Below are 23,864 nucleotides of genomic sequence, written 5' to 3' on the forward strand. Positions count from 1 at the left end.
TCTTTGCTAAGGAAGACGAGGAGTCGGTGTCCCAAGACCGCAACAGTTCATCTCGGAATGCCAAGTAGGGTGTTGAGTTCGTTAGAGGGGGGAACTATGTTCATCTCAAGAGCTGCTATGGTAGATATCTCACTACCTCTAATGAGGCCTTCCTTCTTGGGATGACCAAAAAGAAGGTTCTTCAGACTACACCCAAAAAGTTGGATTCCTCCGTCGAGTGGGGAGCCCATCAAGGAAGGGTTTCAGGTTAAGCTCAGGACTCGCTATAGCAACTTCTTGCGTGCAAATGGCAGTGTTCCTCCTTGGAGGAATTCCGTCACTCACGACATCCCTCAAAAAACTACAAATCAAGATTGGATCTCACTTCGGTGTTCCCATTGCTCCTTCAACCCGCTGGCAAGAAGCTTTTGATACTCGGATGCCTTCGATTTGGCCTTAGCAACTCTCTTTTTCTTCTCAACAATCCTAGCTCTCTTCCTTCGTAGAGTCAATGGTGTCACCAGCCTCTGTATCTTGGGAGCTTTACTTCGGTTTTTCCCATATTTAGTGGTGAAGATTCGGCGGTATGTATTGACATACTTCCGAATATCGTCTTGTTTAGAGAGATTGAAGAGTTTCTAGATGTTTTGATGCCCTCTTTGGACCCCTCATTCTTGGTTCCTTAGTATCAGTCAATCCTGGAAGATCATTCTCACCCTTCTTCACAATAACCAAGTTCAAAACTAAGAGGTCTGGCTAACAATGCATCCACTGATAGACTTCCTCTGTCGCTCTCCATTGCGTCTGTCATATACACAGAAGCAAGGTGTGCCTCTATGTAGCAAGAGACATACACGACCAAGGATCAATACTCCTTGTTTCATGGGGAATCCTTGCTTGTCACAGCTTCCCATAATTTTGAAAACATAACCCTTAAATTCCTCACCAAGAGTTTCTCCACTAACCTCCTATAGATCCTCTTGTCAAAAAATGCTCGGAGTTTCTGGTCATCAATGATTTTAAGCTTCTTTTGGCATCCTGTAGTAGGATTTGCGATGTTGAACTTCATCTTTGATCTAGTGCCGCTGCCGCCGTGACGAGCAGATGAGGCGGAGAAGATCGAGGGAAATGCACTTGCTTAGGGTTCCCATAACGAGCTAGGTTTAGTACCTTCTGCAATAGATACTAACTTGTTAGTGGTTAAGCCTGATGGCCGAACAATCTACTTCCATATTATGGATGAGAATGGAAATGTTGATGACGCCATTGAAGGTTCTTCGTTCATTTTCAAGGGGACTGGAGTGCATGAATTGAAGCAAAAGTTGGAGGAAGAAACAAGGGTCGAGGATCGTGTGGTCGGGGAAAATGAACAGTGTTTTTCTCCCTTGTCCTAATGGTTATTACAAGGGTAATATGGGGATTAAAAAATATTATAATGGCCTTTATGGATGAAAGGCTAATGAAAGGGGGTCTTTGTCTCACGGTTATAGTACAAGGGGGTTTTTGTTGCAAAACAAAGTGCAGGGGGGTCTTTGTCAAAACCCCATAGTATAGGGGGGTCTTTGTAATTTACCCTAAAAAATTATTTATCTATTATACTAGATTCACAAGCCTCATGAACTGAGGTTCATTGGGCTCAAGCTCAGCTTGATTAGCAAACGAGTCTATATATCAGGCTTAAGCTCGACTCAAAGCTTGGTTTAAACCCAATCGAGCCAAGATTTTCACGAGCTGAACTTGAATAGCTTGTGAAAAGCTCAGCTCGTGGCCACCCTACTAAAGTGCATTGATTAAGTCACTTCAAAGAAAGAAACTTCAACTAACTTCACCCAACTATTCATATGGGGCATACCTTACAACATTAGAAGGCACTACGTGAAAACCCTACCAAAGGGGCACTTGGGTTTGCCATAAGACACCATATACCATTTCTTCTCAGAGGGAATGTCATCATCATGAGCAGCCCCAATAGATTAATATTTGAGCGTAAAGATCTAATCAATTAAAAGCCCACTTGTGAGACCCTCAAGGTTAACAACCTTAACATTATAGTCATTAAGACAGATTTAGGCCCAAAACATTTTCTTTCACACTGTGGCAACTATTAGAAAGAACAAAAACAGAATAATAAAGATTAAAAATGAAGGAGTGTGGATAAACAATTAGGAAAATATTGAAAGGAATTCAGTGGAGAATTTTAAATGAAGATTTAAGTCTAAAGGAATCAGTGGAACAAATGAATTTTTAAATGTCTTAAATAATTGCATCACGAAGGATCAAAATAATTTAATTACTAAGAATGTCTCAAATGAGGAAATTCGTGATGCTCTCAAAATTATGGGAGATTTTAAGCCTCCAGGTCCAGATGGACTAAATGCCCTATTTTTTAAGAAATACTAGAATACCACTGGAGAAACTGTCTGTGATGTTATTAGAGATTTCTTTCATAGTGGAAAAATATGTAGAATTATAAACCAAACCTTTATTACTTTGGTCCCAAAGAAAAAGAACCCAAATATTACAAATGATCATAGGCCAATCAACCTATCTAATGTCATTTACAAAATTATTGCAAAATTTTTGGTCAATAGAATTAAACCATTTCTTGACAACATCTCCTCATATCAAAGTGTTTTTATTCCTAATAGACAGATTAATGAAAATGTTCTTATTTCTCATGAGATGATTCACTCCATGAAAAAAAAGAAGGGTAAGTCAGGAATTATAGCATGCAAGATTGATACGGAGAAACCCTATGACAAGTTGGAATGGGAATTCATTGAAAAAATTCTTCAAAAGTTTGGATTCCATGAAAAGTGGATTGCTTGGGTTATTGAATGCATCAAATCGGTCTCTTACAGAATTTTAATTAATGGGACCCCTTCAGCTGAATTCATTCTGAGTAGGGGTATTAGGCAGGGGATCCTGTGTCTCCCTACATTTTTGTTCTCTGTGCTGAGGCTCTTGCAAAGAATCTGGAAAAACAAGCAGATTCTAGTACCAATAAAATTGGGTGCAAAATTTCTAGAGGGGGTCAAAAGATTCTCATTTTGCAATTTTCTTACGATTGTATTATATTTGCAAATACTATAGTTCATTCCAACAAATCTTCAGTATTTATATCAAGGAATATTCACCCAAAGCTTCAAAAAATGATTTCAAGGATGCTAAGAATTCCAAAAGAATTTGATCCAAAGAACTATTTAGGTGTTCCTTTAATTAACAAAAGAGTTAACAATAATGCATTTGCCTTCATCAAGGAGAAAATGCTCAAAAAATTAGCAAATTAGAAAAAAAAAAAAAAAAAACTCTTTCTCCTTAGCAGGAAGACTTACACTTATAAACTCCACTACAAACATGATGCCCCAATATATCATGAGGTCATTCAATATTCCAAATAATGCTTTAGAAGAGCTAGAAAGAGTTCAAAGAGAATTTTATGGAAAAAGAATGAAGGGAAGAAACCCTTACACTTAATGAAATGGAGTTGCATTTGTACTCCCAAAAGATAGGGAGGTTTAGGAGTTAGAAATCTCCAATGGGTAAATGAAGCAAACCTTGCAAAATTAGGATGGAAAATATTAAATGAAGAAAATAATCTTTGGGTTAAAATCATTAAAAGCAAATATATGAAAAAAAAATCTTTTAGGGATATTAACCCAAAAAATGGTTTCTCATGGGCATGGAAAGGCATTCTCCATTCCAGAGATCCTCTGAAAAAAAAAAGTATTAGATACCAAGTTGGTAATGGCCAAACAATTAGTTTTTGGCATGACAAATGGGTTACCAACAAACCTTTATTAGAAATAATTTCAATTGAAAATGAGGAAAATGAAAATATTATGGTATCAGATTTAATTAACTTTGTTGGTGAGTGTTGGAATGAACCCAGAATTCAAGCAATTGTTTCTAATGATTTATGGGAAAAAATCAAATCTCTCCTAGACAATTTGAAGATAGAATTATTTGAGAAGGGAACTCTTCAGGATATTTTTCTATAAAATCAGCTTATTTGTTGAAATGTTTCATCAATCCTTGGGGCAAATAACTCTACAAATTGACTGGACATCATTTGGAACATTAAGTGCCCTTCAAAGATGCTTTTGCGGAGTGGAAGAGGACTTACATAATATTTTTAAGTATTGTCCTTTCTCCTACCAAATTTGGCCTATCCTCTGACCCATTAGTGGGCCCAGTGGATAGTGACCAAACCCTTCTTGACTGGTGAGTCAGACTATCAAAAAAATAAAAATAAAATAACAAAATGTTCCTTGTTAAAGAAAAAATAGCTTTCATTTTATAGGCTATTTGGAAAAATCGAAATCAGAAAATTTTTACTAACATTGCGAGCCCTCCTCAAGTAATTCTTGATGAGCTCATCATTCTTTTTTGGAATTCTTGGAATTAGAAAAAGGTGCAAACATAGATTCCCTTCATAAGAGTTGGTAGCCCATCCTATGGTCTGCTCTGTTTCAAAATAGCATTTAAAGTCAATTTTGATGCTTCTCATATTTTAGGTGGTCCTTGTACTGCTGCGTGTATTGCCCATAACCATCTTGGTCGTGTCTTGAATGTCAAAGTTGTCAAGATTGGATTTTGTACAATTAATCAAACTGAAGCATGGGCTGCCTGGGAGGCAACTCAAAGTTGGTGATTTTGTGCCTCAACCAGAAGATGAAGGCCCCTTGAACGATGAGGAACACTATCAAGAGTTACATTAGGATGAAGAACACATTTACTAGAAGACCTATCTTTTGGCATGTCTACAAAGAAGTAAACCAGGCCGCAGATTGGATTGCTCGTAAAGCGCAAACTGCTACTCCAGAGTTTGTATCATTTAACTTATCTTCCCTTCCCCCTTCTGTCAGCAGGCACAACACAACCCACCCAGTTCCTTATGTCATGGGCCATAGCAAAGATAGAGATTTTTTTTTGCTGCAACCCTCAAGGTTAACAACCAATTGCACTAATAGATAGATTTGTTTTCTTTTTTTCTTCTTTTTTTTTCTGCAAGATAAAATATAAATTTTAAGAAGAATATATACATTTAGATCCAATCAGATAGACGTAGATCCATATTTGATGCCAATTGAATTCAGATTACCTTGGACAATCGGATGCCATTTGTGGTCTCAGCTAAGTCAAAGGGTCAAAGCCGGGAGACAATGTAGACTGCAAAACCTTATATTTTGTATGTATTTTTACTTTACATATTTGTACTCTTTTCAAACTAAGTCAAAAGTACAAGATATCTATTGTATTGTGTAATGGCAGCAAATTTGGATATGTTCTTACTCACACTAACATCAAAGGCCAAAGCTTATTCTACTGTATATTAGGGTGTCTTTGGTTACAGTGTAAATTTATTTGCACTAATACAAATGCATAGGAGTGCAAATATAAAAAATGCAGAATCTTGTTTAATGTTGTTTTAGATTTTATTTTATTTTGCTTTGTGTTTTAATTTACTTCATTTGCACGACAATCAAATAAGATAAGCTAAAATTTGAAACAAAACTATGTCAGAATTTACACTCAAATCATTTGCACGGTTATGGTTTTCATCAATGCAAATTTATTTGCATTGCAACCAAACACAGCCTTCGAAACTATTATTTATACCAAACATTATTTGGGTCTTTCTGAATGTGCGTTTGTATAGAAGTAATTTTGGTAGAACATCATTGACATTAAAGGGTAAATCTCAAACTGAACTCTGGGGTTTAGGTGGTCAGATAGAGGTTGAACAAGTAGTGGTTCAATCATTTTTACTCAAACCATTTTTACACTACTTTGGGTTGGGGCTTTAGGCCAAGCCCATTCGAATTTTTACAGCAGCTCAATCCAAGCCCACCCAAATTGCACCCTTTAAATGACATGAGCCCTTCAAAGATTTATTGATTCCTGTCAAATACAACTGCAACATCAGCAAAAATCAAAATTTTGTTCTAAAAATACTAGGTGTTCATTCGTATTATATATTTATTTACTTATGGCCCTATTTGGCTGCATAATGGGCAATGGGATTCCTTGAAAGCTAAAACTCTACACACGCACTTTGAAAAACATGGAAACATGGGAATCTAGCTACACATTTGGAATATTTACCCATGAATTTAAAATACAAATATGAGAGTCAGTTGTTTCTTACGGGAGATCTGGGCTCACACAATGGGTAATAGACCTTACCAACTAGCAAGTTGGCACCATTTTGATATTTTTTTTCATTGTTAACTTGTAAAATCTCAAGTAGGAAATTTAGGCCCTATTTGGCAACGTTCTGCAATAATGTTTTACGCGTTTCCAATGTTCTCACAGAGCAGAAACATGTTTGGTACAAGAAAAAAAAAAGTGTTCTCGCATGAGAACAACATCCATGTTCTTTGGGAGTGAAAAATCAATGCTCCTAAAGAACGCATTCCCAGGGAACGTGCGGTTCCACGACGTTACTCCTATTAACAAACACGTGTTAACTACTTCCACATGAGATAAGGAGTATTTTTGGTATTTTGCACTAAATGATAGAAAGAAGCCCTACCAAACATTTTTGTTCAATACTGAATTCCTCTAACTTGCCACACAAATCTCAGAGGAAGGAGGGACTCCCTTGGCTCCAACTAGATGGTGAGCGAACGGTAGAAAGCACTGGCAACATTTTTGGCCAGGAATGCATCAACAGGTATGTTGTCTTGTCATAGTACCTGGTTTTGTATTGTGTTCTATATTTTAAACTCACATTTTCTCTGGCCAGATTCACCTGAAACCATTTTTGCTCCCACCGCAAAGATAAATTTTAAACAATCTTTAACCGATGCGATCTGAAATCATTTTTCTTATATTATTTTGTTTGCATTTATTATATGTTATGCTGAATGGATGTGGCTTCTTCTCTAATCCCATCAATGGTTATATGTTATGTCGAATGGGTGGGCTTTCTTTTTTAATCCTGTCATTGTGTTTTGTTATGTCTTTTGTTATATGTTGAATATCATGAAGATTGTCCTTGATTATGTGTTATGAACCATTGTCCATGTGTTGGATTGTTATGTATTCTGTTGCCAATTGATGTCGAATGAACATTTTAAATTTGAAAAAAAAATAGATAAAATAATAAAGGAATTAGCATATCTATATGAATGAAAATATAGGGAAACTACTGGAGTGGTACATCAACGCCCAACTTGTGCTTGTGGACATGGCCGGATGCATCTATTTATGGAAAAAACAGAAAGAAATTATGGATGGTTGTTCTATCGATTCCCTACTAAGATGCATCTGGTTATACGTTTTTATTATGAAAAATTTTGGGTATTTAATAATAGACTTTTTTATAAGCAGGCACACAAAAATGATTTCATTTGGGTAGACCAATTCATACCTCGTGATGGTGGCAAACATGTTGAAGTGTGAAAAGAACCAATTGCACGAAATAAGGATCGATTTGTAGCCATTTACTACTTGCGGGTGTTGTTGCATCATGGCGTGTTGGGCTTTTATTTTATTGCTTATATGTTTTGTTTTAATCCTCAAATGATCAAGGATTATGTGGTGACAACATGAAGAACAAAAATTCCTGGCTTAGTGTGGGTGGATTTACAAAATTGATATTAAGAAATAGTTTCATTATCTAAACGCTATTTATGTTCCTGTAGAATAAAAATTCATTCTCGAAGAACAATTTTCCAAACATATCTATTACTCCTGAAGAGAAAAATATGAACAAAAGACAACTCTTGAGTCCTTTTAAGTAAACCCAAGAAGAAATGGGTCAATTTAAATCCAATAGGCATCTGATCCCCTCAAACAGCGGGTAACTCCACTTTCTACATTTACTGAGCAAACCTTCTATTGGATAGGTACTTTCACTCTATAACTATAAGGGAGTGAAGTTACCACTTCTAAAATACAAGTTTATTTCTTGACTTTTTTTTTTTTTTTTTGCTTTTTCAGGGATTCATATAAGTTAGTTTGAATATGCGAATACGACAGACCTTTTGTAGATCACCGATTTCTCCTCAGCTTCCCTCACTGTGTTAGGGAGCTATACTGTCAGGGATTCCACCGTGGGATTCAAAACGTAGGCGCGAAGAACCACGGACGACCTTGAAGACGGAACTGGTTTCCATAGCAACGAGTCAACTGGAAGGAAGTGGTAGAGGTGGTGCTTGGATAGAGATTTTGGGAAGAAGTCTCGAGCAAGGAACCAACCGTGTATTAAATGAGGGGCATTTTGGTAAAAATAAAGGTGACATGTAGTGGCGGAGTTAAAAATAAAAAACCAATTTATGAACCAATTGACATTGTAGTTTCAGCCACCATAGAAAATTGGGACAATGACGGTTCAGCCCAGGGTCAGAATTTTTAGGCCTAAATTACAGTTAGGGTGGGTGTCAACTTAGAATTGATGCTAATTTACGGGCAGGCATTAGTGTATAAAGTGGGGATTTTTGACCTTATGAATGTTTATAGCTTTGCAATGGAAATCAAAATCTGCATTGTCCATACTTCTCCGAAGAAAATTTGAATTATGCATTGGAGAAATCGATAAAACCCCTTTTAAGGGGTTTTGATTGGTCAAAGCTCTTCTGGCTATATCATGTCTTTCCGGTAGGCAGCAGAATAGATTTTCCCATTGTATAGAGGTGTAAAACAAGTCGTGCCCGCCTGTAGCCCGCACAAAGTGTGGGTCATGTTGTGTCGGCCCACAGGCTGTCCTAAGCCGTGCTGCACTCCCTAGGGATAATTTGGGTGTCTGCCCAGCATGACCCATGGCCCAAGCCCGTGCAAGTCTATGCCGTGCCATGTCATGTTGTGGGCCTGGGCCAGGCAAGCTACAAGCCGTTCCATGGGCATGGGTCGAGGAGGCTACAGGCCGTGTCGAGCTAGGCAATAGGCCAGGCCTTGGGCATGGGCCGAACCGGGCTAGACTATTTTTGTTTTGTTTTGTTTTTTGTTTTTTTTTATATTTTTATATTTTTTATTTCTTTTTTAAATAAAACTAAAATATTTAACTTTCCTTTGGGGACTATTTGAAAATTAGGAAATTTAATAAAGAAATGAAAAAAAAAACTTAACCAAATAAGAAGTCAAGAGACAAAGACTCAAAGTGAATAACAAATTGGAAGAAAAAAATGAATTTTATTTCATTTAAATTTGAATGATACAAAGCATGCAATGGTTGGATGATGAAATATGAAAATTGGAAAATGGAATGAATAATAAAATATAGTTACAAATTGTAAATAAGAAATTATATTATTAAAAAATATCAAATAAATTAAATAAAATTAAAAAAATTACAATAATTTGAAAAAATGCTATACAACTATTAAGTATACAAAAAATATTAACTTCATCATTTTCTCCTGTTGTTCTTGACTTTGATCATATGCTTCAAGTGAAACATCAAGTGTAGTGTCATGCCCTCCTTTGTCTTGTAATCTATCTTCAGTATCCAACCAATCTTTAAATTAGATGCATCTTTATACTTTCATCATTCATACAATTTCTCTTGTCATCCAACACCCTAGTACCTGCACTAAAACAAGACTCTGATGGAATTGTAGACACCGGAGTGGTTAGTAAATTATGTGCCATGGTAGTGAGAACTGGATAATTTTTCGCATTTTTATTTCACCAAGCTAAAATATCAAAATTATTTGTTCCCTTCGAGGTGGAAGAATCACCTAAAGTAGAAAAAATTGTTTGTAAATAAAAATTAAGTTTAGTAAATGAACTTGTTGTCGAGGCAACGGATTTCTGCCTCTTATTAAATAAAAAAGTTTTTCTCTTCCACTACTGGACTCAAGTTTAGAAGTGGAAGATGCAGTTGTACAAGCTGTAGAAATTTTATTATTCCCTGTTACTTCAAATTCATATAAACTATATATTTTCAAATAATAAACTATTAATTTCTTCTTTTTTATTTCCAATTTCAATATTCATATTTTCACAATATGTTTTAAGTAAAATATTTAAACCATTTTTCCTAATCCTAGGATCTAATATTGTAGCTAAGCAATAAAGAGGATAAATGTTCTCTCAATATTCTTTAAATTTATTTTCCAGTATTTCAACAATATTTTTAAATTATGGATTCTTTCTATATTTTGTACAACAATCACTAATCATCATTAATTGATAAGCTAAATTACAACTAATTGACTAATAAATACTCGATAATTCATTTAAAAAATCTCTTATACAAATTATCATTTCCCTATTTGTGAGAAATACAAATTTCTAACATAGCATACGTAGAAATTCATCTATGTTTAACATTTAATATAAACTTTTTATATTTTAAATCATAATATTGACATAAATATTTAAATTCTTGTTTTTTTGCTCCAAAACTTTTAATATAAATATAATACAATTTCTGATTTTAGAAATATGAGTAAAACAATATTTAAAGCATCCTGAATACATAAATTAAAGATGTAACATGCACATCTGATATGAAATAATTTTTCAATTAAAAATGGTTTTAATTGAGATTTTAAAATATTTATTGTTGAATCATTTTTACTAGCATTGTCAAAACTAATAAAAATTATTTATTAATTCCACAAGCATGTAAAGTATTTAAAGTACATGTAGCAATAGGTAGGCCAGTATGTGGCCATTAAAGCCTAGTAAATCTTAAAATTCTTTTATTGAAAACCCAATTTTCATCAATAAAATGACGAGTAACACAAATATAACTTATGTTAAACTTAGAATCCCAAATGCCAAAAGTAATTTGAACTTTAGAATTAAGATTTGATAACATATAAATTAAATTTTATTTATATGAATAAAAATTTGTAAGCATCTGATCTAATAGTATTCCTAGAAACTTTTTCAAATTATAGATTTACATAATTACATAACCATTTTTCAAGTTTAGTATCGTTAGCTAATAAAAATGGTTGTTCAGCATGTACAATGTATTTTGTTAATTCTTGTCTCATTTTTTCTTGAGAATATTTAAAAGTACCAAAACCCCCCACCCAATTTGTGTTTGTGTTGTCCCTTCTTTTTCTTTTTTCTTCTTCTTCTTCTTCTTCTTCTTCTTCTTCTTTCTCATGGGTAAGCAAATATCTACCCAAATGGCCAATATGACCCTTGTTACAATAGATAAAGTCTTTCTTACATTTTTTGCAAACAGTTCTTTTTCTCTTCCCCTGAACCTCCTCTACTTTAAACATTTTCAAAACCGGGCTAATCAACTTAGTGACCTTCTTTTTGTTTCCCCTAGTATTAGTACAAAGGGTCGAAGTTCCGTCAATATCAATAGCATCCATATTAGTGCTAACACTACCATGCTACGACAGAATATCGTCAACATTGAACATGTTGCGGAATTGGTTTTGGGAGGAGCCAACCATTTTTTAAAATTCTAAAAAAATAAAAATTAATTTAATTGCACTTCTCCGAATTTCCAATTTGGAATCCTAACTTGATTTCAATGGTTGAAGCCTTTCAATTCTAAGAGTCCAAGCCTCACAAATTGCTAACTTGAGATACTTGAGCTATTGAGTAAACCTTCTTCTTGTTGAAACTTCAATAAAGTTGAGAATTGGAGAACAAGAGGATGTATGAGAGATTGAGAGATTGAGACTTGAGAGAGTATGAGAACTAAATAAGAGATTAAGAGAATTGTTTAATTGGTGTGATGAGAATGGTGGAGGATAAGGCTATTTACAAGAATTGAAAATAATTTAATTGCCCAAAATACCCTAAAAACTATCAATTTTTTAGTTGTTATGAGGGGTATTTTGGCCATTGCAAAGTTATTTACCACTTTACCTAAAATGCACCCCCAAACTAGCTACAAATTTGTTATATAGCTATTGGGGGCATTTGTGTCATTCTTTCTCCCCCTCAAAACCAAAATACATAAATACCCCCATATATAGTTTGTTTATAGATGTTGGGGAGTATTTTTATAAAAAATCCCCCAAAAAGCTAAAACTAGCCATTGGGTACCGCTACAGGCGAGATGAGCGCGGCCCACTTTGGGCCCATAGGCCAGGCCATGCCACATACCATGTCGGCACGTGAGCCGTGGGCAACATGTCACACATAGTCGTGTCGTGTCAAGCTAGCCTGTGGACCTAGAACCCCAGGCCCAACACGACCCAAACCATCATGTCGGGCCTACACGACCCGCATGCCGTCATGCCATGCCATGCTGATCCAATCCAAATTCGGGCCGGCCCGTAGACGACATGGCTCGATTTACACCACTACCTTTGTAGAGCGTACCACTACTGAAACCAATGCTCAAAGACTTAAATTGGATTAAAAACCCAAATTCTCCATGGGTCCTGGTTTTGCCAATTAACTGTTCAGCCCATAAAAACCATTATTTGAACAAAATAGTACAAAATGGGTTAATTAATTAGGTGGAGTCCCTGAATAAGCTATTATTCTATAACAAACTTATTATGGATAAAATAAATGAGGAAAACCCAATGTTTTAAAAACCCACCTAGAGACCAAACTCTCGGTGTGTGTAAAAATATATTTTATTAATAAATGATGCATAATTTTATTTTATATGTAATATATATTATTTTTATTTAACTTATATTTTTAAATCAGTTTTAATTTTTTATAAAATATTAAAAATTGTAATTCGAGGCAAAAAAGGTTTCATGTTTGTTTTTTTTTTTTTTGCAAAAATATCATGACTTCTTTGGATGCAAAAACCTCCAAAAGTTACCCAAAATTAAAGTAAAAAAAAAAAAGATCACCAAATGGGACACCATTGGAGTGCAAACTTAGGCCTCGGAAAATTTGCATTGACATTTGATGTGCAACCTCTAAACCAGTCACTAGGTTGAATGGACCAACAATCCAACCACCCAAGTTAAATAGTTTTTTACCAATTTGCAAGTTTTAGTACAATCGGACCTAGAACCATAACCAGATAACAATTCAAACATTTCAAACGACTAAATCAAAGAGTGGATTGAAAGCACTAAAAAATCCATACATAGCTTTTCTATCATTAATTTTGTCATTCTTGAGAGAGGGTGTCTGGTGATGACTTTAGATAATGTTGGGCTGCACGAAAATAAGCTGGCTTGATAGCGACCATCTCTGATCTCCTTGTTATGAATATATATTATTTTGTCTGAACCAAAAGTCCACTATAAATTAATAAAGGGAACCATGTTGAGCTTAAATGGAGCTCAACTCGATTAGTCAGTGACCAATGGATCAATTGAATATGGGTCATATAGTTTCCTTTAAATAAGGAGGCTGGTTAAGCAAGACTTCACCATTTGCTCGAAACCTTTAGTCTTAGATCTATTGAGGACACCTCGGCATTTCACAACTAATTCCTTAAACTCCCTTTTCACAAACAACTTTAGGTAAAGAACTTTTGTCCTCGACATGTCAACTTCAGATTTTGGTCTTGAAGCTTACAACCTTATTGGCTAGATTACTCCCAACAGCACTCCTAGTGGCAATGGGAGTGATAGTAGTGACTCTGAAAGCTCCTCTCAGACATATAGCATCCAGGTTTTAAGGGAAAGGGTCGTGTCTCGCGGGGCCAAGCATGACCAACAAAGTGCGGACTCTACCAATGAGAGTATTGGTTCTACGTGGCCAGGGCCAACGCCACAGGAAATGTTCTTGCACTTCCTGAAGTGGTAGATGGGGAGGTGGTCGAGGGACTTACGATCGAGGAGAGGGCCGAGGCCAAGCACCAAGGAGTGACGCTGGGGTGTTATCCCCGCTATAACCTAGATAGCATTGTCGCCAAGAATCAAATTAAGGGTTTGGTTGAGAAGTACTACATTTTGGGGGATTATAGGGCTACAGTCCCCTGTGTTGGTGGCCAGTCGTGGCTCTTCCTCTCGAAGGGGAGCCTGAAAAGTGTGTGTCCACGAGCATTACCTTCACTTTGGGTTGCATTTTCCCCTACACCCCCTAATCCCCAAAATTCTGAACCACTAAATCTCACCCTTAGCCAACTCGCTCCAATGCCATTGGGATGATAGTGGTTATGTTGGTGATGGCCCATCTCCAAGATGTGTGTATGACTCTGAACATATTTCAGAGTTTGTTCGCATTGAGAAAGCATCCCGACTGGGAAGGTTTGTGGTATTTCCAAGGCAGACGGAGAAAGGAGGTGGAAAACTCGTTGTCCATCAGTAATTAGAAGAAGAAATTCTTCTTTGTTAGATTCCCCCAATGCTGGTCCTTTCGATTCGATTATGGGAACCCAAATATGATGGCTGAGAGGATTGCACCATGCAGCAGCGATGAGAAGAAGGCCATGATGAATCAATTTCAGCTAGGAAGGATGATTCAGACAAGATCCTTGATGAAGGAGGAAGCCTTGGTGATGGCCGGCCTTAGTCTTACCCCCCTTGGTATGGACACTTCCGCCGTTTGCAAATTGTGACATTACTTGAATTTCATTGCCACTTTTCTGACTTGCTTGTTTCTCTTTTTGGTAGAAATGGATGGCAGTAGAAAGGCAAAGTTGTTGGAGGCTACGACGTCCAAAAGAGCTATCCAGAAAGGAGCTACCAAGAACATGCCTCGACATCAGTAAGTGGAGGAGGCCGCCAAACAATGGGTCGAGGCAGAGGTGGCCCAGAAGAAGACGATAGCGCAGAAGAACCCTACAGAAGCGGCCTAAGACCCTCAAGCAAAGAAATTTCAGCTGCACAAGTAGAGCTAGTCCAAGGGGGCCTCGGGCGGGTCTCACCCAAGGGCACCTCAATCCTCCGATCCCCGGTAGGACGAGATGCTCATCAATCATCACATCTTTCGACTGTAGTGGAACGTGCGAGAAGGGGACTCCTTGTCAGTGGTTGGCTTTAGCCAACAACTAGTGATCGACATGGTCCTTCCCAATGACTGCCAATCTTGTACACAACACACTATGGATTCGGTCCAAGACACGCTTTTGGACAAGGCCACTGAGGTATGCACATACTTCCCTGAGTTCATTATGTCGTCGAGGTCATCTTGGTAGAATGTGACTGACAGGTTTTTCTTTCTTTGTGCAGATGGCCTCCTGCTCGGTCGGCCTCCACAACAAGGTGGAGTTGTTGATTCAACAAGTTCGATAGGTGCAAGAGGAGATTGAGCACCTAAAGCAGTAGTCGACCAAGGCCAAAAGGTGAGCCCGCGATGAGCACGAACATTGTAAGAAGGACGAGGCTGAGGTTGCCACCAAAAGGGAGCTCGTGAAGGAGCTTAAGTCTTCCCTAGTGTCGATGGAGTGACAGTTAGAGGAGATGGCTGCGAAGGCGGTAAAAAATTATAGGGCCTCGAAGGAACACGAGGCAGACCTAACTTCCTTTTCCTCCCAGGCTTACCTAGAGGGCTTCGGCGATTGCAAGGCCCAAGTGTTGAAGATTCTTCTGAGCTTCAACGTCGGCCAACCTGACCTGTTCCCTACTGAAGTTCAACAATTGGTGGATATATTGGGGACAGGCAAAAACCCAACCGCCGATGCCACTTCCCAGGCCACCGCTCAGACCAGAGGGGGCCAATAGATAGTTTTCTTTTGTTTGGGCTTGTGTGCCCCTAAAACTTGTATAATTTTTCTTCCTTCTCTTTTTTTTTTTTTTTTTTTTTTTGTAAGGGGCCAATGTCTCCTCCATAAGAGGCCTTTTTTGTAAAGACACTTGAGTTTCTTATCAAAAGATTATTTTCTTCTCTTCTTCTCTTTCTTCTTTTGTGCAAGGAGCCAATGCCTCCCCCCAAAGAGGCATTTTTGTAAAGAAACTTGCAATTCTTTAATAAAGTACCTCTTTTTTTGCAAAAGAGATCTTTACTTAGTCTTTTGTGAAGGCATTCCGTCTTAGAGTCTCTTAGGCCGAAGCCGATATCATAAGTCGCTTGATAACAGTTGCCGAGGTCTTGGAATTTTTTACCTTAGTGAAAAAATTCCCTTTGCTTAGTACGTCATTCCACGAGGGTTTTGCGGTCGAGGTTGCGAGCACTTGCCCTAGTGGAGAAGAGTTGTTTACTTAGTGTATTGTTCATCGTGTTTTTTATTAAGTAATTGGTCAACGTCGGCTCTTTGACCTTCATAAAGACTCACTTATTTAAGGGTCTTTGAGGCTGAGGTTGGGGTCATGGGCCACTTATCAACAATTGCCAAGGTCCTGGAAGCTCTTGCCTTAGTCAAAGAAGGTCAAAAGGCAACTAGGCGTATGACTCGCAAAGTGTCATTTTCCTTGGATCGGCATATGGTCCGAACATATAACCTTAAGGAATGTCATATGCTGTGATCGGTCAGCTGAGGGTGCTGACGTCTGGTTCGAGTGTATAACCTTAAGAAAGGTTGTATGTTATAGTCGGTCAGTCGAGGGGTCCTAGCGGTTGGTGGGGACAAGAACATTTACACAAAGAAAGATTTAAAGAGAGAGGAACTTGCACTTTTCATTTACAATTTTCCACTAAGGTATTTACAATTCTATTGGTAGTACATCCGGAGATTTTCAGAGTTCCAAGTACGAGGCATTGGTCTTCCACCCATATATTCTAGCCAAAAGGTGCCAGACCCTACTACTTGCTTGATTCTATAGGGCCTTTCTCAATTTGGGCCAAGGTTTTTGTCACCAGGCTCCAGAACCGTGACCTTTCTAAGGACGAGGTCACCTTCCTTGAAGTGATGCTCTCTAACTTGGGAGTTATAATATCTTGCAACTCTTTGATGGTAGGCCACAACCCTAATTTGAGCTTGCTCTCGGACCCTTTCCAATAGGTCAAGGTTGTTCCTTAACTCTTCATTGTTCTCAACATCCTAGTATGCCTCGGTTCAAAGTGTCGACTGGTCGATCTTTGTTGGGACGACAACCTCTGTCCTATATGTCAAATTGAAGGGAGTTTCACCCGTGGCAGTCCAAGGTGTCATTCGGTACACCCATAGAATGTTGTACAGCTCATCCACCCAAAGCCATTTGGCTCTGTTCAACCTTGCCTTCAATCCGTCTAGCATCGTCCTATTAGTGACCTTAGCTAGCCCATTAGTTTGAGGGTATCCGACTGAGGTGTATTGTTTCCTTATTCCTAAACTTCCACACCATTCTCTGAACTTGGAGTCGTCGAACTATCGACCGTTATCGGTGATGAGCATGTTTGGGATGCCAAATCAGCAAATGATATTCTTCTAGAAGAAGCTCTGAATCGTCTTGGCCGTAATGGTTGCTAGGGCCTCGACTTCAACCCATTTAGTGAAATAGTCTACTACCACGACGAGGTGTCTCCTGTTCCCCGTGGCTAGGGGGAAAGGTCCAAGGACGTTCATTCCCCACTGAGGGCCAAGAGGGTCGTCATAAGCCGATGGAGGATGTTGGAGTGCCTTTGGCATTTGTCTCACTTCTGTACCAACTCTATAGCATCATTCTAGATGGTTAGCCAGATATATCCTTACATTTGCAAAGTTTCGATACAAAGTTCATCTTCTTTCGTTGAATTGGACTATAGCTCAGGTTCACACTCAACCAATTCAGAAAGTGTGTCCTGGAAGGCTCGACACATGAGGTTGTTAGAGTATCCGTGTAGGAGCACGAGGGCTCAAAATCTTTCTAGGTGGTCCTTGAGGTCTATACTCCCATAATAGGTCTCTAGCGTTGAGGCCTTGAAACTCGACAGAAGGGGCTTGGAGATGATGGAATCCATGAAGGCCTCCATCTGGCTGAATGAGGCATGGAAATTGGTGAAGGTGTCACCTCAGCCATCCTTTACTTGCCAAAGCTTATCCTAAATGGCACCAATCTATGCATGAATATCTTCAAGGCACTGGTTTACGTATGGCATTGTTGCTTTGGCCTGGTCCTAGTTCTCTCTCGGGCAAGACGGGCTGGCCCTATTCCCCAAGTGCTCGAGCATCAACACGTCTTAAGCCATGTGGGCACGACAATTGTTGAGGAGGTCACAGAGGTCAGAAACTGGCAGGAGAGAGGCGTGGCATTGGTCTCCCACCCCTGGAGTGGGATTGTAGTGTCCCAAGCGCCCGCCGTCATCTCTACTGGTCACCGCGCGATGGTGTTGATGGTCGTGGTTCTTGCACTCAGCATGGGACCCCACAGGGTTGCCCCCTCAACTAGGGAGTCGAGGGGTCTTAGAACTGGGCTTGCTAGCCCGTCAGTTGCTGATATTGAATTCCAAGGGGTTGGCCTCCTTTGAGCTACCCAAGCTCTAGCTTAGTGGGGTATGGGCGGATTACTCATCGTGTTGTCTGTGACTTCTGACGGGGCAGCAACCTTGTGGTTGGCCTCCCGTCGGATGCCCTATATTGTCCAACCACTAGGCTAGGTTGTCTAGCCTATTCAAGACTAGCTCGAATTGGTATATCTTGACTAAGTTTTGAATGTTAGGAATGGTGTCTTGCTTGTCAGCCATTTCAGAAACACTAGTTGATTAGGTTATATTTGTTTTCTTAGGAGAAAGTCTTGAAGACGTTTCCCATAAATGGCGCCAATTGTTGTTGCCAAATATGGAGCCGAGGGCAACAACATAATTTCTGGTGTCCAAGGCCGATGAGTCCAACCTGCTGAGACAAAGAAGATGTTAGAGGCCTCGGGAGTTCTCCCAAGGGCGAAGTTAGCCAAGGGCTATGAGGGGTCGGACCAAGCAAGTGAGGAAACATAAAGCTTAAGTATGTGCTTTTACCTCAATGTGGGAGACCCTTTTATAGTCGGAGTTGACTTAGAAGAGGAGCAGTTGAGAGTAGTTGATAGTAGTTGATGATGCATGGACAACTAGGATGCATCCGACTAATGCCACGTATCAAGATCTGTAGGTCGACCAGATATTCCTACATTAAAAAGCAAGACCTTTTAATATTTTATTTTATACTAATGACTCAGGCCCACAGATCGTTCTCTTTTCTCAACCCATAAATGTGATAGAATCATGGGTCAAATGGTCCATTCAGTTTTGGTTGTTGCTTTCATGTACAACTAGAGTCTAAATAAGTTTCTTGAAAATAGAATGGTTATGGTTCATTTAGGTTGGGTTCGGATTGACCTGATTCTGATTTGTCTACTTTCGTTTCTACCAAATGTTCTTATTTCTAGAGTCGATGGTTGAGGCTAATTCAATTTTGGGATGAGTGGACTGCAATCCACCTCAGAAATCTGAAATTCCAGCCCCTCCTAGTCTACTAGTACTCCCCCCTTATAAACCGCATCCTGCCCATGGATTTGACATCAATCCGCGGTTAGGATTCAGTCCACCCCTAGAAATTTTAGCTCCACCCTAGGGGTGGACTGAACTATAAAATCCCCTTCAATTTTACCACTAAGGTCAATTCTTGTTTTTTAATAAGTTCTTATTTGTAGACTCTTTATATGGAGGAAAGATGGAGAACAGAAGTTCTCTAACCTCGATGCTTACACGGCCCAAGAAAAAACTCCTTTGGCCATATATAACGAAGCAGAGATGGACCTTGACTTGGACCTGAGTTGGATTGGTTTACTTGCTAGTTGGCCCAAGATAGCATTTTATGCTGTTTTGGGCTCTGGGCTCTGTCTGGCCTTCGGGTCGAGTTTGAGTTATTTTGACAAAAAGTCCAAACTGAGCTCGTCCAAGTTGCAGTACTCTAGACATAATTATCATGTTTTACAAATATTTTGCCTTTAAATTTAAAATTATTGTTTTTTATAATGCCCATAGACTAATCCATTCAATTATGCTCAGGAAAACTTTGGCTTTTTGCATAAAACAATCCAGGCTGTTTGTTTTCTCCCCAAGCATGACACGTAATTAATCCCAAACGTTCAATTAACCCAACGTTAAATTTTCAGTATACTTTTACATTTCGTCAATGAAAAACAAAATATTTTTTTTCAAAAAACCCATCACATCATAATAATTATTTTCAGTTTTTCACTCTCCAAAAACCATTCCCGCCCATCCCTCTTCTCTCCCTCTCAAGTCACATCCCCACCCATTCTATCACTGCAAACTGCACCGGTGAGAAGGATTTCTAAAGTGCAGATGCCTTCAACTGTGCATATTATCACACCTCTGAGAGCAATGTTGAAGATCTCCCAAACTGCCAACCAGAGAGAGGACTATTTCAATGGTATTAAACAATTGATCTAGTTCGGCACCTTCAACAGCATTAATTAAATGATTGCCCAAAGTAACTGAAGTGAAGAACCATTGTATTTGGCATTAGAAACAAACTCCACCAGCAGTTTGCAACGATGGAGTCAATCTCCGGCCATTGTTCTTGACCCTGACATGAACCCATGTCTTGGTTGCTTTGCTCTTGGTGAATTCCTGACTCGAAATGAGCATGGCCATCATGAGATTGCCAATCCAAAGAGATCAGTTCGTGGGGTCTTCGGATATATGGCACCGGACCATATAGAATCCAGTGAAGCAAATACCTCAGTCAATGTGTATAGCTTTGGGGTGTGGTGATGCTTGAGGTTGTGACTGGATGGATGGCAGTCTACTTCCGGTGGCCTGAGGTACACTATTGGTGAAGAAAGTTGCAAATATCAAACACGGGACAGATCATTAATGGAACTAGTAGATTGGAGGTTGGATGGAGAGTATGATCTCAGGGGGATGAGACTTGAGAGGGAGAGAAGAGGGATGGGCGGGAATGGTTTTTAGGGAGTGGAAAAACTGAAAATCGTTATTACATTTGATAGTTTTTTTTGAAAAAATAATTATATTATATCTTGGAAAATTGTCTAAAACTCACTATCACTTTTTATGAATTCTCTTAATTCACCATAACTTTTCAAAACGTCCAAAACTTTTCATATCATTAAGTTTTTATTTTGTAAAACTCACCTATTCTATCACTAAATGTTCATTGAAAAAGTTGTCCACATCAGCATAAATAACATTTTCATGACCAAACTAACCCGGACTGGCGAGTTAGGGAAAAGTATCATTTAGGGTTAGATTCTCCCGAAATTCTGTGTGTGTGTGTTGATCTCTCTCTCTCGCTCAAAGCTTTCAACCATTGCAAGTCTCTTTCACTTCAGGCCATTGCAAGTTTCTTTCTCTTCGTGCACAAATCTTCAAAAGGCAGATGCCACACCAACTAGCTCCCTCTCTCTTGGTTAACTCGCTTAGATCTACAATATGTGGATGCAGTACCATCCTCTCTTGCTTAGATCTCGATTACAAAAACCGCACCACCCTCTTGCTCAGATCTCAATTCCAGCCACCGCACCATCTTCTCTCACTCAGATCTCGATTCCGGTTGTCGCACCACCCTCTCTTGCTCAGATCTCTGTTCCAGCTGCTGCTCCACCCTCTTTGTCTCGCACTCAGATCTCAATTCTAGCTATCACACCATCTTTTCTCACTCAAATCTTGATTCCGATCGCCGCACCACCCTCTCTTGCTTAGATCTCGATTCCGGCCGTCGCCACACCACCACTATCCCTCCCTTACTCGTTCCTATATCCGGTTTGAAGTTATGAATGAATGAAGATTATGATCAGAAGTTCTAGAGATTTCTATTGTTTTGAAATAAATATGTATTATATATATTTTTTTGCAACTTGAATCTAGAATGTAAATCCCCATCGAGGGCTCTACCAATTTATGCAAAAATATTTTTGTAAATTTTTATCTAATTCTCTGAAATATTTTTTGAAAATTTCTTGCAATATTAGTTGGGTGCAATGGCTAATTTTTCTCTGATTCTTTTTTTTTTTAACCTTTTATCATTTTATTAGTTTTTCTGCAATGTTGGATGCAATGGTGACCATCGTATTTTTTTCTTACACTTGTTTTCGCTCTGACTGGTCTTGTTCTCAAATAGTGGGAGAAGCTGTGGCAATGTTTTCACATTCTGAGATAGTGGAAGAATCAGTAGCAATGGGTTTCACGTTCTCAGATGGCAAAAAAATCAATAGCAACGGTTTTCTATTTCTCAGATGGGGAAGAAGCAGTGTCAAATGGCAATGGTTTTCTCTTTCTCAAATGGTGGAAGAAGCAGCGGCAATGGCTCTCTTTTGTCCAAACTATTAGGATTTTGGATTGAAGAATGACGAGAGTAATTTTGGGTCATTGTTAAATGGGTCGAACATAAGAAAGGGTAAAATAATAAATTAGCAACATCTGTTAGCTAAGTTACTGTTATCTCATTAAAACGGGAGTTTTGGACGTTTTGAAAAGTTATGATGAATTTAAGAGAATTCATAAAAAGTGATGGTGAGTTTTAGACAATTTCTTTTATATTTTTTGTTTTTATTTATAAAATGAAAAAACAAACTGATGAACGTTTAGGATTGATTATGTATCATGCCAATACCTAGGGAGAAAACAAACAGCGTAGATGTTTTATGCAAACAGCCAAAGTCAAAAGCAGATAAAGTATCCCTTACACATAGATATCTGTATGGCCCAACCCAAAGTTAAACTGATTTATAATTTTCAACCTCAGCATGACTTTAACCCAGCCCAAGCCTAACTGGGTCCAAGTTGCAGCACTAAGGAAGTTTTGAGTCGGTTGATTAGTATATTTTCATATATTCATAATTTAATTATTTATTCATTAAACAAACATCAAATCATCCAATTCCGATCCAACCAGATGCGCAGGTGGACATGTAAAAAGTAAGAAGCAAAGAAAGAAAAGGCAATGAATAAATTACTTTATATTGACTATTTTTTTCTCACAAAAAGACCAGCCGATTGAGCCGGCAACCAAATTTTCAAACGTTACGGCTACCGATAAAACGCTTCCAAGTTCCGTCAATCCCGCGACAGTTCACTGCAGCACACGGCCGACATGCACGTCTTAGCGTGCATTGGGAATATCTCTCAAATTGTCACGAAGATGTTCTCAATGAACGGTCAGATGTATTGTGGGAGTGCGAGGGGAGCGAACGACAAATTCACAAGGCCTACAACCACGGAAGATTCACTTCTTCGACCTTTCAATCATACTCTGAAGACGGTACTCTCATCAATTTCAGCTGAGCTTCCATTCTGGGGTCTCTCTCTCTATATCTCCTCGTATCGAAATCCAAAATGACATCCACTGTTTGTTCCACAAGTTGAAGCTCCTCGCTCGTCACATTCTTATGTGCAATCCTGAAGACAGTTAGCCCATCTCCAATTGGAAGTCGGAACAAGTGCGCCCACACCCATATCACTCCTCTTGTTTCAGACTTCCCAAATCCCTTCTCTCTCTCTCTCTCTCTCCCTCTCTCTCTCTCTCATCCATGTCTTCTCTTCTTTTCGCCCTCATGTACATAGCTCTTCTCGAATTCCTCCTTTATTTAGGTCAGGTTTGGAGATGTCCACGGGGATTCAAGAATTGACACAGCCTGCGCGCCAAGGAATGTTGTGGAAGAAGCACAAAGGGCCTTTGCCGCCTCTACCTAGAAGCGGAGCAGTTAAGCGCTCGATCATAGCCTGTTCGAGAGTCTGAAGCTCATCACTTAATTCATCCTTCGTTTTCTCCTGTGCAGCTCAAAATATACTTAGCATCTTCATGTTTATGCTACTTATCTTGCTTATATTTGTCTTGTTAATGTTCTGTTCTGCTTGATTTCTTGATTGGTTTTGGATTAACTTGGTTACAGGGATATTTGGAAGTACCAAAATCTGGAAATTTTCTGCTTTAGGATTTAGGAAGTTGTTTTAGGTTATTACGGATACTTGTCATTATGTTATTATTGAAGTCAAAAGCAAGTTTATGTGTTAGAATGACTTATATAGATTAACCCCTTCATACCAGGTCTCTTAAAGCCTCGTTTCTCCCTCCCAGGTAAGGATCTTGGCATTGATTTTGTGATTCATCATTCCTTTTCAGCTGCAACAAAATTCTTACTGTTGTATCAGTTAACCTCAATCATGAGAGTTGCCCTCATGAGTTCATTTATGTAATATGCATATCCTGGCTGGATAGTTATTAAATTCTGACTATGAAT

The 23,864-nt window shown here is 38.6% G+C and overlaps 1 long non-coding RNA gene and 1 pseudogene across 1 annotated transcript; one reads left to right on the forward strand and one right to left on the reverse strand.

Moving 5' to 3' along the window:
• Positions 1–347: 347 nt before the first annotated feature.
• Positions 348–1,048, reverse strand: LOC148876068 (small ribosomal subunit protein eS6 pseudogene; annotated as a pseudogene).
• Positions 1,049–6,536: 5,488 nt separating this feature from the next.
• LOC148876069 (uncharacterized) lies at positions 6,537–22,152 on the forward strand. Its single transcript, XR_016104982.1, has 2 exons — positions 6,537–6,658; positions 21,746–22,152. It is a non-coding gene; the product is annotated as an uncharacterized LOC148876069 (long non-coding RNA).
• The last annotated feature ends 1,712 nt before the right edge of the window (positions 22,153–23,864 follow it).

The sequence above is a fragment of the Nelumbo lutea genome, chromosome 1 (assembly GCF_056320005.1).
Source record: "Nelumbo lutea isolate HS-2025 chromosome 1, American lotus-T2T, whole genome shotgun sequence".
NCBI classification, from domain to species: Eukaryota; Viridiplantae; Streptophyta; class Magnoliopsida; order Proteales; family Nelumbonaceae; genus Nelumbo; species Nelumbo lutea.